Genomic DNA, 14,180 nt, shown 5'->3' on the forward strand with positions numbered 1-14,180 from the left:
CTTATTCTGGAGCAGCATCAGCTGAAGATCGAAGCACTACAGCAGTTGACTGAGTGACAGAATGGGGGATATGATGATATATAGAGTAGTCTTATATAATATGACAGGTTGGATAGAATAGGACGATACAATGCTGTGTTTTGATAAAATGTATGATGTGATACAACACAATATGTTGTGAAACATTGTTGGGTGCATCATCCAAACAGGGTGGAACACGATCAAAATTGATCATTTACTGGTCAAAGCAATACTTAACAATAGCAACTTTACCAGCTTCCATTGTGGGTATGTGTTGCCATAATCAGATGCGTTCTCTAATAATAATAAATGCCAGTAATGACTATGTTTTTGTTGAAAAGTAGACTATGCCTGAGTTACTTTAGGCTTATTAAACCAAAGATTAGTTCATTTGTGGATTTGCATCTGTACATATACACAAACATCTTCTGGCCCTCAAATGCTGTTTTATTGTGTATTGTGTCCCCCACCAACATAACCAGCCTCAGTTCAGAGGGTGAAAAAGAAACAATGAGATGTGACGGGACTCCTGCTTCAGCCACGGTGCAGAAAAACACCAGATACATATCCCCAAACTGCAGCATGCTAGCCCAACGTAAGGTGTTGCGCAGCTATGCTAATGCTGTGAGGGAGTGAGCATGGCATGTCACGGGAAATAAGGCAGCCCACTGTGGATGTTTGAAAGGTTAGAGAGTGTCTGCTCCGTGGGCTAGGGGCAGTGTCGGGGAGGGAGATGGGAGCTGACGGCAGGACTCAGAGTCCAGGTGAGCTTTGCCAGACCAGGCTGCAGGACACAGATACTTTATCACAGACCAAGCAGTCCAGCTCATGCTCATTAATTCACATCCAGCAAGAGAGGAAGGTACACCCATACACAAGTAGAATCACACGCAGCTACATGCACACTGAGACTTATTTAAAAGCACACTCAACGGCCAACATTTGCATTCACTCGGTGTTATGTTCAGTTTGCAGCTGCAGCCATTTGCATGTATGTTGTGCTGTATCTCCTTTTGCTCACACATGAAGATTGTAATGTTATGTTAACTGTAATATGTTAATGTAATCTAGAAACACAGATGTTAGAAAATATATTATATTATGAGACACATATACTCACTGCACTAAATTGTTTCACACACTTGTTTCACACCTGGGCAGAAGATCTCTGTGATTTTAGTTTGGGTACGGTTTGTCATTTCATTTTCATTTCATTTCATTTTATTTATTTAGCACTAGTAAACACAACAGAAGTTGACCACTGTGCTTCACATAACAAGAGTCAGATAAGAAAATAGAATAAAACATCCTTCAGACAACAAAAAGACAAAATAAAAATTTAAAGAAATGCACGCTCCAAGAGATAGAACTTTAGTTTGAGCTTAAACTCATTTAAAGAGGACAGCGATCTCAAGGAGACGGGGAGGCTATTCCACAGCTTAGGACCAACAACAGCAAAAGCACGGTCCCCTCTTGACTTTAGTCGCGAGCGTGGCTGGGACAGATTATAATTGCTCGTGGACCGTAGACACCTATCAGGTACATTCAGATCTAACAGTTCAGATAAATAAGCTGGTGCAAGACCATTTAAAGATTTAAAGACAAACAGCATTATTTTCATATCAACTCTGTAGCGCACCGGCAGCCAGTTAAGAGACAATAAAATGGGAGTGATATGTTCATGTTTGCGAACCCCAGTCAGGAATCTGGCGGCTGCATTTTGGACCATTTGAAGCCTTGTAATAGAGAACTGGGGCAGTACTGCATATATTACAATAATCCAGACGGGAGAGAACAAAAGCGTGGATCACTTTTTCAAGCTCTATTGGTGATAGAAAATGCTTAACTCTGGATAACAGCTTCAAATGATAAAAACTTGATTTCACCACTGTGTTTATGTGTTTATCTAGCTTTAAAGTGGAATCCAAAACCACTCCCAGAGTCCTGACAGTAGGTTTAATGTCACAGTACAGGTCTGCAGTATTAAAAGTATTTTTTCCATCTCCCAGAACAGGGCCAAACACAATAGCTTCGGTTTTACTCTCGTTTAAATGTAAAAAATTCAAGGACATCCAGGATTTTACGTTGTTTAAACATGCGGATAGGGTTTCAAGGCCCTTTGTGTCAGTGCGCTTAAAAGGCAGATAGATTTGTGTGTCATCTGCATATAAGTGAAAAGACACTCCGTGTTTACTAAAGATTGATCCTAACGGTAGCATATATAAAGAAAACAAAGTAGGAGCCAAAATGGAACCCTGTGGAATGCCATATGTAAGTGGAGCTACGGACGAAACAGAATCTCCAATACCAACTGAAAAGGTTCTATTTGTAAGATAGGACTTAAACCAGTTAAGAGCATTTCCTCGGATGCCCACAAACTTTTCAAGGCGTTTAAGTAAAATCTTGTGGTCAACAGTGTCAAACGCTGCGCTCAGATCAAGGAGTCCCCAGAATCAAGAGACAACAAAATATAATTTAAAACTCTCAATAAAGCAGATTCAGTACTGTGATTAGTCCTAGAACCAGACTGGAATTTTTCTACGATACTATTTTATTCAAGGAAACTCTGTAACTGCAATAACACAGCTTTCTCAAGAATCTTAGATATAAAAGATAAATTTGAGATGGGTCCACATTTGGCTTTTTCAATATAGGTTTCACTATGGCATGTTTGCAGATAGCAGGGACAAAACCTGAGAGAAGGCATCTGTTTAAAATAGACAAAACCCAATGCCCCACATTATAAAAAATCTGTTTGAAGAACCATGTAGGAACAATATCAAGAGATGAGACAGTAGGCTTCAACTTAGCGACTATATCTGTTAGACTAGTTATGGTAATTGGCTCAAAAGAGTTTAAGAACCTGATGGCCAATATCTACAGGGTGAGTATTCAAAGGCATTATAGACTGTCAAATTGTTGCTAATTTCTCCACGAACATTTTTTGAAAATTCTCACACGCAGAGTCAGTGAGATGATTATTACTTACAGGGTTGAAAACAGAGTTTAAGACCTTAAACAGGATTTTAGGATTATTTGAGTTTTTAGCTAAAATATCTGAAAAATATTGAGACTTAGCTGTTTTCACAGCTTTTTGGTATGTCATCAAGGATTCCCGTAAAATCTCATAGGACACCTGCAGCCTGTCCTTTTTCCATCTGCGCTCCGCTCTTCTGCAAAGTTGTCTTACGTGGCGAGTGTTGCTATTCAACCAAGTCTCAGATTTATTTTTCTGGCGTTTAAATCTCAAAGGTGCAACAGTGTCAAGAGCATTAGTACAGAGAGAATTAAATAAGCTCAACTGCTCATCAATATCTACTGTATTTGCTAGATGTTCAACAGTAAACACATGCTCAGCATCAGAAAAAAACGCAGAAAAAGCATCGGCAGATGATGGACAAGACAGGCCTACACGTGACCATTTACTAGGTCTAACAGATGCAATGGTGTAACATGAAAGATCGATATATAAAGACAACAGGCCTGTGGTCAGAAAAGCTTAAATCCCCAATTTGAAGATCTGAGATGGAGCAACCATGTGATAAAACTAAATCAAGCGTATGGCCGTGTACATGGGTCGGCTGATTTACCCATTGAACAAAGTCACAGGCTTCAATAAGACTCAAAAAGTCTTTAGCTAGTGCTGAGGAGTTAGAGCAAACGTGAATATTAAAGTCCCCAACAATTAAAAGTCTATCATATTTCGGGGTAAGACCCCCTAAAAAGTCTGAAAACTCATTTAAAAAATCTTTATTTGTTTTCGGAGGACGGTAGACTACAGCAATTACCAGTGAGTTAACCTGATCTAATGAGAGGAGTTGTACTTCAAAAGATGAATATAAATCTGTTTCCAGTAACCTACAACAGAAACATTTTTTATATACAGTTGCCAATCCTCCACCCCGACCCAAGCGACGGGGGGTATTAAAAAAATTGTAGTTAGTAGGAGTGAGATCCGAGAAGGAGCTAATATAACCAACAGGAAGCCAAGTGTCCATCACAAATAAAAAAATCAATGTTACCAGCAGTTATAATGTCATTAAAAATAAATGTCTTATTTCCCAGCGATCTGGAATTTACTAGAACCATCTTAATTGATACAGAGTCATTAACCGGCTGCGCTGCTTGATGAAGTACCCGTTTGAATGAGCGAAGGTGCCGCTGATCAACTCCACCACGCCGAAAACAAGGGACACGACGCCGCCGTGGCTGCACTGATGGGTCCCCAGCCAAATAACAGATCCATTGATAGGGCGTCTCCCACGAGCGCCACGCGATGTAAAATCCACGGTCCCTCTCAAGGACACGAGCGTTCCAGCGGGGCCGACCAGCCTGTCCAAACGCGAGATCCAATTTCAGCCTGACAGCCACACCACCCCGCTTTCCTCTCCTCCTGTGGCGCTTTCTCCAAGGAAGTACAGATGGCACACGGCGCAAGCACAGAGGCAGGGATCTCAGGAAAGGTGGCGGCGGAAAGCTGGAGCACTCGGCGGGCACGCCTTTGTTATGGTCAAACTCCAAAGCTGCTCCGATACTGAGCAGCGTCTGGCGGTCGTATACAAGTGATGTAGTAACATGGTAGGCCACACTTAGATTAATAAAGGAAAGGAAACATACGCCTGTAGACAAGCAAAAAGAGATCCAGAAAAACAGACGGCCAGCCAGAGACAACGGCGCCATCTTGCCCGGAAGTGTTAGAGGTTTGTGTACGTAACTTGTTCAACCAGGTATACTGCCAAACCCTGGGCCTTTTGGTAGCTGTAGTCCATTTTCTACACTTTAATGAGCACAGGACTGTAGCCAAGTCTGTTATCTTTATCATACTTACATTCTTTCTACATACATTCTATTCAGCGTGACAAGCTGTGGTTGGAAAGCAAGTTATCTTTTAGTGATACCTTGAGCAGAATTTACTTTTTAGTAGTGTCTTCCATTTACCAGTGTGTTTTTTGTATAAATGAACACCTTGATAAGTTAAACCCTTTACTCTGTGATGGTTTGATCTCTTGGGTATTAATGATTTTTAGAGCTTAAAACTTAAAAGCTCAGTGCTACAGCCCCTCTTGTACCAGTCTTACCTCAGAAAGTGTTGTTTTTTATTGAATGTATTTTGCTCCTAGTGCTGATGTTGCCAAGGGTAAGTCAATAAAAACTCATAGAGAGCATAGTTTCTGACCCTCTATTTATCTGTACAACATGTACTGTAGACATGCAATAACACTGTGACTGATACTGTATCCATAATGTAACAGTAACAGACAGTAATGTAAGATGTGCCCTGTTCCATTTTTCTACCTTTCTTGCGTTCTCTCCCACACATCCACATACACAATCACACACACTGACATCTTGCATGGCATGCAGTCTGCTCTCCACTTTGGGAGCTGATGCAGAGACTCGGGGAAGCATCTTTCCAGTAAGAGCCCAGGACATGTGGGCTGCACCATCCAACCAATGTGTCGTTTGTTCTCACTAAGGTCACAGCAAATTACGTCGTAGTACTCCTTTCGCTGAGAAGCACCCAATTTGAATTGATGACATTCAGTTTTAATGAATGCATTGTCACTTACGTGTGAAACTTAAACATCTTCTTATGCACAGATTTAGTTTTTCTCCTGGAAACTAAGGCATCTTTGTGTCTGTAGTTTCAGTTCAGTTTTGGGAACAAGATTAACTTAAAGCAGAACAAGACAGCACTGGTACAGGGTAGGATTATTTCTGAAGTAAACCTTTAAAGTTTATTCTCAGAGTTGCATCTTTGTTTTTACCTTTTTTTAATGATTTTTTTCTAATTTTCAGAATCAAAAATGTTATGTATGAAGACATTTAATTCACAGCCAATTAGTTATCTTGTATCATGATGATATTATAGCTTTGCTAATTTTGAGTTGACAAAGCCCACAATTTTGGGTGGATCATGAATAATCTCATTGTTATTGAGGACCACACAGAAATCTGTAATTTTAGAAGCAGCAGTCAGTCTGGGGAGAAAACACACGCCCCTTACAGAGCTACACCAACTAAGCCTGTCCTGTGATTTCATGCAGGATTTGGGGAGCATTACGATGAGTCACAGGAGATGTGAGCAAGCAGTCAAAGTAGAACATTCATAAATAAATTGAATGTAACTCACAAACCATCCGCCAAAGCCGTCTACAGCTGAACAGTGCAGAGTAATTGGCTGAATTGAGGGGCGGTGACAACGAATTCATTATGACATTTATTTGTTTCATGAAATGACTTCAAAATTTAGTAGGCCTAAATAATGAAATTGCAAAAATAAGAATGATTAATTAACATTTTATAACAATGAACTTAATAATGATTTGATACATAATTGGTTCATTTCTATATTTTACTCATAATTTATTGTTTATTGAGGAAAAATAAATATGATTCACTTCATACAAAAATGGTAAATGTATTTTTAAATAGAAAAACCTGAAATGAATTGTTCAGTTGTAGAAGAATAGATGTGATTTATTTATGTATTTTTTGTATTATTTCTCCAAAGATATTTTTGGTTTAATGTTAATTACAATTTGGTGACCAAATCCAAATATGCATTTACCATTTTCTGTGAAACTCATCACATATTGTGCTTCAGTCCTGGTACAAGTCCTGAGATTCAAGACAGTGTTGAGCTTCAGTGCATTTAGCCCCTCAGGACTCAGAGATATCCGCTAATCTCTTATTGTCTAGCTCTGAGCAGGTTGCACCAGACCCGGACCCTGCCATGGATTTCTTTTCCCACACTTGTAGTTCAGATGGCACCGCTAAGTGTCTGGGCTTCACTTGCATTCTGCAGGACAGTTCGATGAGGCCAGAGGGCTCACTGCAGCTCAACGCCTCATCTTGGCAGTGTTGGCTTCATCCAGAAAGCCACGGGACAAGAGGATTTAATACAGAGCTGTGATGCTCCTCTCCAGAGGGGATTACTGGAGCAGTGCTGTGGGAAATGGACCCCCAGCACAGCTACAGCTGCGGCTGCCCCACACGCACACACTTTACAGTACACTCATGCAGAAGAGCATGGTATTTTTACCCTCTCACATTCACACAGCTCTCCTGCTAACTTGGCCATTGTCCATTCACCCATGCTCTCTCTAACACACATACGCCCACAAACAGTAACACACCGCACATGAGGTTGCTTTTATGCTTCGTAGCGAGTACATATTCCTCATTCTCTGTCTCTGTTAAATCATGCATTCTCCCTTTATATGTTGCCCTATCTCATTTTTCAAACCATCACACACAATCATAACCACTTTACACTCAGTGACCAGAAAAATGCAAAGTCCTGTAAAATGTAATTTAATCCAGTACAGTTGCTGTGTAGTGAATGCTACGTATTTGAACCGTGTACTGTTGACATTGTTTAGTGTTCACTCGGTTCCACTAGTTCAAGGTGATTTTTGAGGCGATGTTTGTTGGTGTTTTTTCTTGGCTTTTATCATATTGATAGGTGTTTTTGCAGTCCCTTCCTACTATGGATAAAATGCCAGTCTAAGTGTCAAAAAGAGAATGTTTGTATAGAGCTGTTTTGTAAGATTGTTTGCATAGTACAGATGTTTATATTCTTATGTCCCATAGGATATATTCTGACATTTTACTAATTTTAGCTGTATTGTGAGGTCCAATTTCAGTGTTTATTATTTGCCAGATAAGTCAAAACATGTGGTCTATGTGTGAATCTAGAAGTGGCAGTTTCATGGCACAGTGGGATTTTTTTCCTTCTACGGAACATATTTTGGGACCTTGCCAGTGGGAGGAGAAGTGCAGTAGGGGGAGTGTCACTGGCAATTGGGCAGCACACTACAATTTTGGACTCAACATTGACAGCATTTTGTGACATCCGCCTGCTCAAAGTAGGTGAACCCTGCACTGCACCCGGCGCCCCCTTTAAGATCCCTCCAAAATCACATCTCTGTTTTTAAAGTCATGTGTTACTTGTATTTTCACTTCTACCTGTACCAAATTACAATTCTAATTATTTCAGTGATGAAGGCAGAGCAGTGCTTACCAGCATCTGTCATCGACAACAACTAGCATGCTGTGGCTAATTAACTGAAATACTTTCCCTCTCAGTTAATTATCTCCTTGGCAGGCTATGCTTTACAGAAAGTTTTCCATCTGCAGTTCTTAATGTGAGTGATGTGCATTGTCAAATTGCAATTAGCTACTTTGATCAGATTTTGCACAAACTCCAGGCTGTTGCAAAGTAATAACCACACAAACCTCCAGGCTCTTGTTGACATCAAACTGTCCAGTTATATATTGGTGTTTAACACAGCTTCCTAGTTACTGTACTGCTTTAACCTCAAGCAACCCCCAAAAATATGCAACTCTTTAAATAAGCCAGCGACCGGTACACTCAGGCAGTTCGGGTAGCTAAGGCTCGCTTCTTCAAATTGAAATTTGGCTCTTGTAGTACCAACTCAAAAAAGTTCTGGGACACTGTTAAAACTATGGAAAACAAGAACACCTCCTCCCAACTGCCCACGGCTTTGAAATCACTACCAACAAGCTAACGGTATTAGAAAACTTCAATAAACCCTTCATTGAAGCTGGTCATGCTTTCCATCAGGCAGCCGGACCGCCAGTAAACTGTCCCACAACCCCCGCAGCTTCACGTCCACACCCCCCATTACGCTTCTCTCTTACCCCTATCCTGACAGCTGACGTGTTGAGGGAGCTGCAAAATCTGGAACCTTACAAATCAGCTGGGCTAGACAATCTGGACCCATATTTCTTAAAATGATCTGCAAGTATTATCGCTTCCTCAATCACCAACCTGTTTAACCTGTCTCTCGCATCTTCAGAAATTCCTGGAGATTGGAAATCAGCCGCGGTCATCCCTCTCTTCAAATGGGGAGACACACTCGACCCAAACTGCTATAGACCCGTATCTATCTTGCCCTGTCTCTCGAAAGTCTTCGAAAGCTTAGTCAATAAACAGATCACCAACCATCTTGAATCCCATCGTGTCCTTTCCGCTATGCAATCTGGCTTCCGTGCTGGTCACGGCTGCACCACAGCCACCCTCAAGGTCATAAACGACATCACAGTCGGCATTGACAAAAAGCATTACTGTGCAGCCGTTTACATTGATCTGACCAAGGCATTTGACTCTGTTAACCATCATATTCTCATTGACAGACTCAACAATCTTGGGTTTTCTACTTTTCTGATAGGGTCCAGTAGGGGTGGGCGATATGGACAAAAAAAAATATCTCGATATTTTTGGCGATTTTGACGATAACGATAATTAGACGATATCCTTTAAAAATGTGTTTTTAAAAGTCAGAGTTACTTAATTACTGATGATAATAATGGGCACAATGTTGAATGAAAACTGTTCTTATTTATTTTCTTTAAAATGTAAGTATTCAAGTAAAAACAATTCAAAGACATACAAAATACTAATACTATACTAATACTAATTGAACTAGTGTAGGAACATTGAACTCTGAGTACACATTCAGTTGTACACCTCTGTGGAATGTAAATTGTGCAGCATACAAGCAAGATGAAATCATAACAATAAACAAAGGGCTCTGTTCTGTAACATATTGCACACAACCAGGTCATTATTGGAAGCAGTCTTGGAGCTGGGATAGGGCAGTGTCAGGCCAGGTTTTGATAGTCCTTCTACTTGGCTGTATAGTCCTTCTGACCAGGATGTATGCTGGGATCAGGAGTATTTGGATGTATGCTGGGATCAGGAGTAGTTAGATGTGACCTGACTGGCCCAGGTCGGGGAGAGGCGTAGTTCTGTATGCTTTCTTGATGTTAGAGTATACATGGTCTAGTGTGTTCTTCCCTCTAGTAACACAATCTACATGCTGGAAAAAAGCTGGGGAGTACAGACTTTAAAGACGCCTTGTTTAAGTCCCCCGTGCTGCAGTTTGTTCACTATGGTTAGCAGTGAGCCAAACTTGTGCTAACGTTAGCATGTGGACGGCAGTGTGCTGTTTTCGTGGTAAATAAAATGGCCTGTATATTACCGACAGGGCTTCCAGGTCAGGTGAGCAGTGGTGGGCAACAATCCTGCAGTAGGTACGCCATTCATTATGCACAAAAATGCAGTCCTCCGCCTCTGGTCTTGCCGGAGTTCTTGTCTCGATCCTGCCGGTAGCTAGCTCGGCATGCTAGCTGCCGACAACAATCCAGGAGCGCCCGGTCTGGCCATCTCCTCCGGGATGTTATGAGCCACCTTGAAGGCTCTTGTAACAGCTGTGTTGTATCGTAGTCCTGCATTGATTAGTTCAGTGTGGGTGTACTTGTATAAATATTAGTGTTAATTTTGTCACCTATTTTTAATTTAGTCTTAGTCTTAGTCTTGTGCCAAAATAATTTGTCGACTAAAAGTCTTGTCATTTTAGTCTAGTTTTAGTCAAAAGAGAACTCAAGGTATCTTAGTCAAGTTTAAGTCGACTAAAAGTCTTGCCATTTTAGTCAAGTTTTAGTCAAAACATTTTAGTCTTTTTTTAAATAAATTATTTCTGATAACCATTTCAGTCAAATAGTTATAAAAATAAATAAATTATATAAAGTTATATAAATATTGAGCCTCTTCCTTATTTCACCAGTAAACGACAAGAACAACCACTGCATGGGAAAAGGATATTTTAGTATTTCAAGTGAACGCAACATATGTGTTGTTTTTCAGACAATGGCAGCTGCAGACTGTCGTACGTCTCAGTGTTGGAATCCTACACAGTGAAATAGAGACAATCCTTTACACCGTTTAGCGGTCAGCATTGTAACCGTGTTTACTCCAACTGCTAGCTAACGGTAGGCTAACGTTACCTGCTGCCAAGTGTAGTATTAACTAGCTAATGGTATGCTAACGTTACCTGCTGCCAAGTGTAGCGTTAACTAGCTAACGGTATGCTAACGTTACCTGCTGTCAAGTGTAGTGTTAACTAGCGCCCCGTGCAGCGATGTTTCGGTTGACTCTAATGTCCGTTTAGGAGCATCAGAGAGAAGCGCAGGCATTTAAGTGTCACCAAAATCTGCGTTGCTATTCGGTCCGGTAGATAACGGTGGTTAGGGCACCTGTCGGTGCCGTAGCACCGGGTCTCGGTTACAGCTGAATATTCTATTCTATTCATGATGAAAAAGTAGAGACGATTGTAGACGAAAATGAAGAGATTCTTGGGCCGACACTTTTCTCCCTTTACGTCAATGACGTAGCTCTTGCTGCCGGGCCCTCACAAATCCACCTATATGCTGACGACACCATCCTGTACACATCCGGCCCCTCATTAGCTAATGTGCTATCAGACCTTCAGGAGAGCTTCTACGCTATTCAGCACTCCTTCCGAAACCTCCAATTACTTCTAAACTCCAGCAAAACCAAGTTCATGCTTTTCAATTGATCACTGCCTACCCCGGCCCATCCGATCAGCATCACAACGCTCGATGGGCTGGAATTAGAAAATGTGACAGAGTACAAATACCTAGGTGTCTGGTTAGACAGCTCCCTCTCCTTCCAGCAACACATAAAACACCTTCAATCTAAAGTTAAGTCCAGGATCGGTTTTCTGTTCCGCAACAGGACCTCCTTCACTCACGCTGCCAAACTCACTTTGGTGAAAATGACAATCTTACCAATTCTTGATTTCAGTGATGTTATTTACAGAACTGCCTCAAACTCTCTCCTGAAAACATTGGATGTTCTATATCACAGTGCCATACGTTTTGTGACCAGAGCCCCATATAATACCCACCACTGCAAACTCTATGCTTTAATTGGCTGGCCCTCGTTACACACTCAACGCCTAACCCACTGGTGCCAACTCATTTACAAGTCTGTGCTAGGCAAAGCCCCGCTGTACCTTCGCTCACTGGTCACTATAGCTTTACCCACCCGCAGCCTTCACTCAAGCAGTTACATCTCCTTGGTCACTCCAAAAGCTCACACCTTCTTTGCCCTCCACTCTTTCCAGTTCTCAGCTGCAAATGACTAGCCTGGGTAAACCCTGATGAACTTCCGGCAAATTGCTCTGCAGTTACAGCTGAGAAGGGTCTGGTGTCAACCAGGCTAGCAAATGACTGGAATGAACTACAAAAAACTGAAACTCAAAAGCCTTATCCCACTAACTGCCTTCAAAGCACGTCTTGCTCCATTATCTCTGTCATGCTCCATTGCATTGTTGCACAGATGCACATCCACACCTGCATTGCTATCATATTTGTTTTCGCTATTTTCCACTATTCACTTGCCCTAGTATGCTCAACCGTTATTTCTTTCCACCTTTGTTTCCACACAATTTTTCTACTGATCTACTTCGCTATATAGTCCACAATCTGCACTAACTCTATATTGACTATATTGACTCTTAACTACATTTCAGCATTTATATGGTCTGTCTGTTGTATACTGTTATTACTGATCTCCATTACTACCTAGACCACACTTTGCACTAACTGTACTCTGACTCTTTACTACATCTCAGCATTTATACAGACTGTCTATTCTTGCATATTGTATTATTACTAATCTACATCACTACCTAGACCACCATTTGCACTAACTGTATATTATCTCTTCTCTACATTCAGCATTTATATAGACTGATTATTGCTTACTGTGTTATTACTGATCTACATCACTTTATAGACCGCAACTTGCACTAACTGTATATTGACTCTTCACTACACTTCAGCATTTATCTAGACTGTCTATTCATATACATTGTGTCATAACTGATCTACTTCACTAACTAGACCACTAGACTAAATGTTTATTGACTCTTTACACCATCGACTCGTTACACCATCTCAGTAGTGATATAGACTCTCTGTTCATGTGTATTGCATATCGACATACTTACACCTCACTACGTACCGGCATTTGTAATGCCCACTTATTCTGCACTTTATGTAGCATATTGTATTCTGTATTCTTGTACTGTATTGAATGTGAAACTATTTGTTGTTTTGCACGCCTATGCTTTTCTTGGCCAGGTCGCCGTTGCAAATGAGAACCTGTTCTCGACGGCCTACCTGGTTAAATAAAGGTTAAATAAAAATAAATAAACTGTAACACAGTAAAAATTATGTTTTAGAACACAATCAAGGGTCCATCTCATGTTTCAAGTTGTTGTCAAGTTTTATAATATTTAACCAAGACTATTATGTTCCCATAACCTGAGCCTTCAGTATGAATGCATATAAGTTGATTTTGAATGTATCATCAAAAATATTTGCCGGTGATTAATGTTAATAGGTTTTGTTAGTATGTTGATACGAGCACTGATTTTAAATCAGATGTCATGATTGTTACTAGGCCAGGCCAACACATCCTGGCTAATTGACAGAATCATTTTTAATGATTCTCCCACACACAGCTCAGTGTAATCATACCCACATATAAACACATACAAAAACAAACAGGGCTTCCCATGTTTTTGATTAAAGCAGACATTACCCCATAATGTACTGTAGGTTCTTGCTGTGTGTGTGACTAAAGTTCAGGAACATGTAAATACAAAACCCACACACACCAACAGTTAATAGACTATATACACTAATTATGAGATTTCTGGAGATAAGTTGGATGAAGAATTGGAGGGGGGTGGGGGGGTGGTAGAAAAAAGTGTATTGTGTGATAGAATTGAGAGCATGTCTGTGTAGATGAGCTGGAAATTGGTTTCTGAGAAAGACGTGTGTGATGCAAACACAGAAATGGAGGGCAGAAGATGAGATGAAAGCTAAAAAGAAAAGACATGAGGGAATTTATATAAACACATGGCACACTAACACAAACATACGTCAAAGTCACCTAACCCCCTGTCCATATAAATACACACATACATGCAATATATAGCATTTTTACAGATGTTAGTACATTCATATAAATATATATAAATATTTATACATTACTCTCCCATGCTGCCTTGCTCTCATGAATAAAACACTGGCATGTATACACACAAATATAGTCTTTTCACCTGCATTGTGTGTATGTAAGCACACACACACACACACACACACACACACACACACACACACACACACACACACACACACACACTGTGCGCAGCATTAAGTGCTGCTCCAATAGATTACAGAAAAGTTGTAATGCTACAAAATAAAAAAAATAAAACTCTTGAGTTCACGTTTTGCTTAGAAAGTGTATTGTGCTT

The 14,180-nt window shown here is 40.5% G+C and overlaps 1 protein-coding gene across 1 annotated transcript in view; it reads left to right on the forward strand.

The window, feature by feature from the left end:
* hcn4 (hyperpolarization activated cyclic nucleotide-gated potassium channel 4) overlaps positions 1 to 14,180 on the forward strand; it is a 79,936-nt gene that overhangs the window by 60,957 nt on the left and 4,799 nt on the right. The gene's annotated exons all lie outside the window — the stretch shown is intronic.

Source organism: Perca flavescens, chromosome 1, assembly GCF_004354835.1.
Source record: "Perca flavescens isolate YP-PL-M2 chromosome 1, PFLA_1.0, whole genome shotgun sequence".
In the NCBI taxonomy this organism is placed as follows: domain Eukaryota; kingdom Metazoa; phylum Chordata; class Actinopteri; order Perciformes; family Percidae; genus Perca; species Perca flavescens.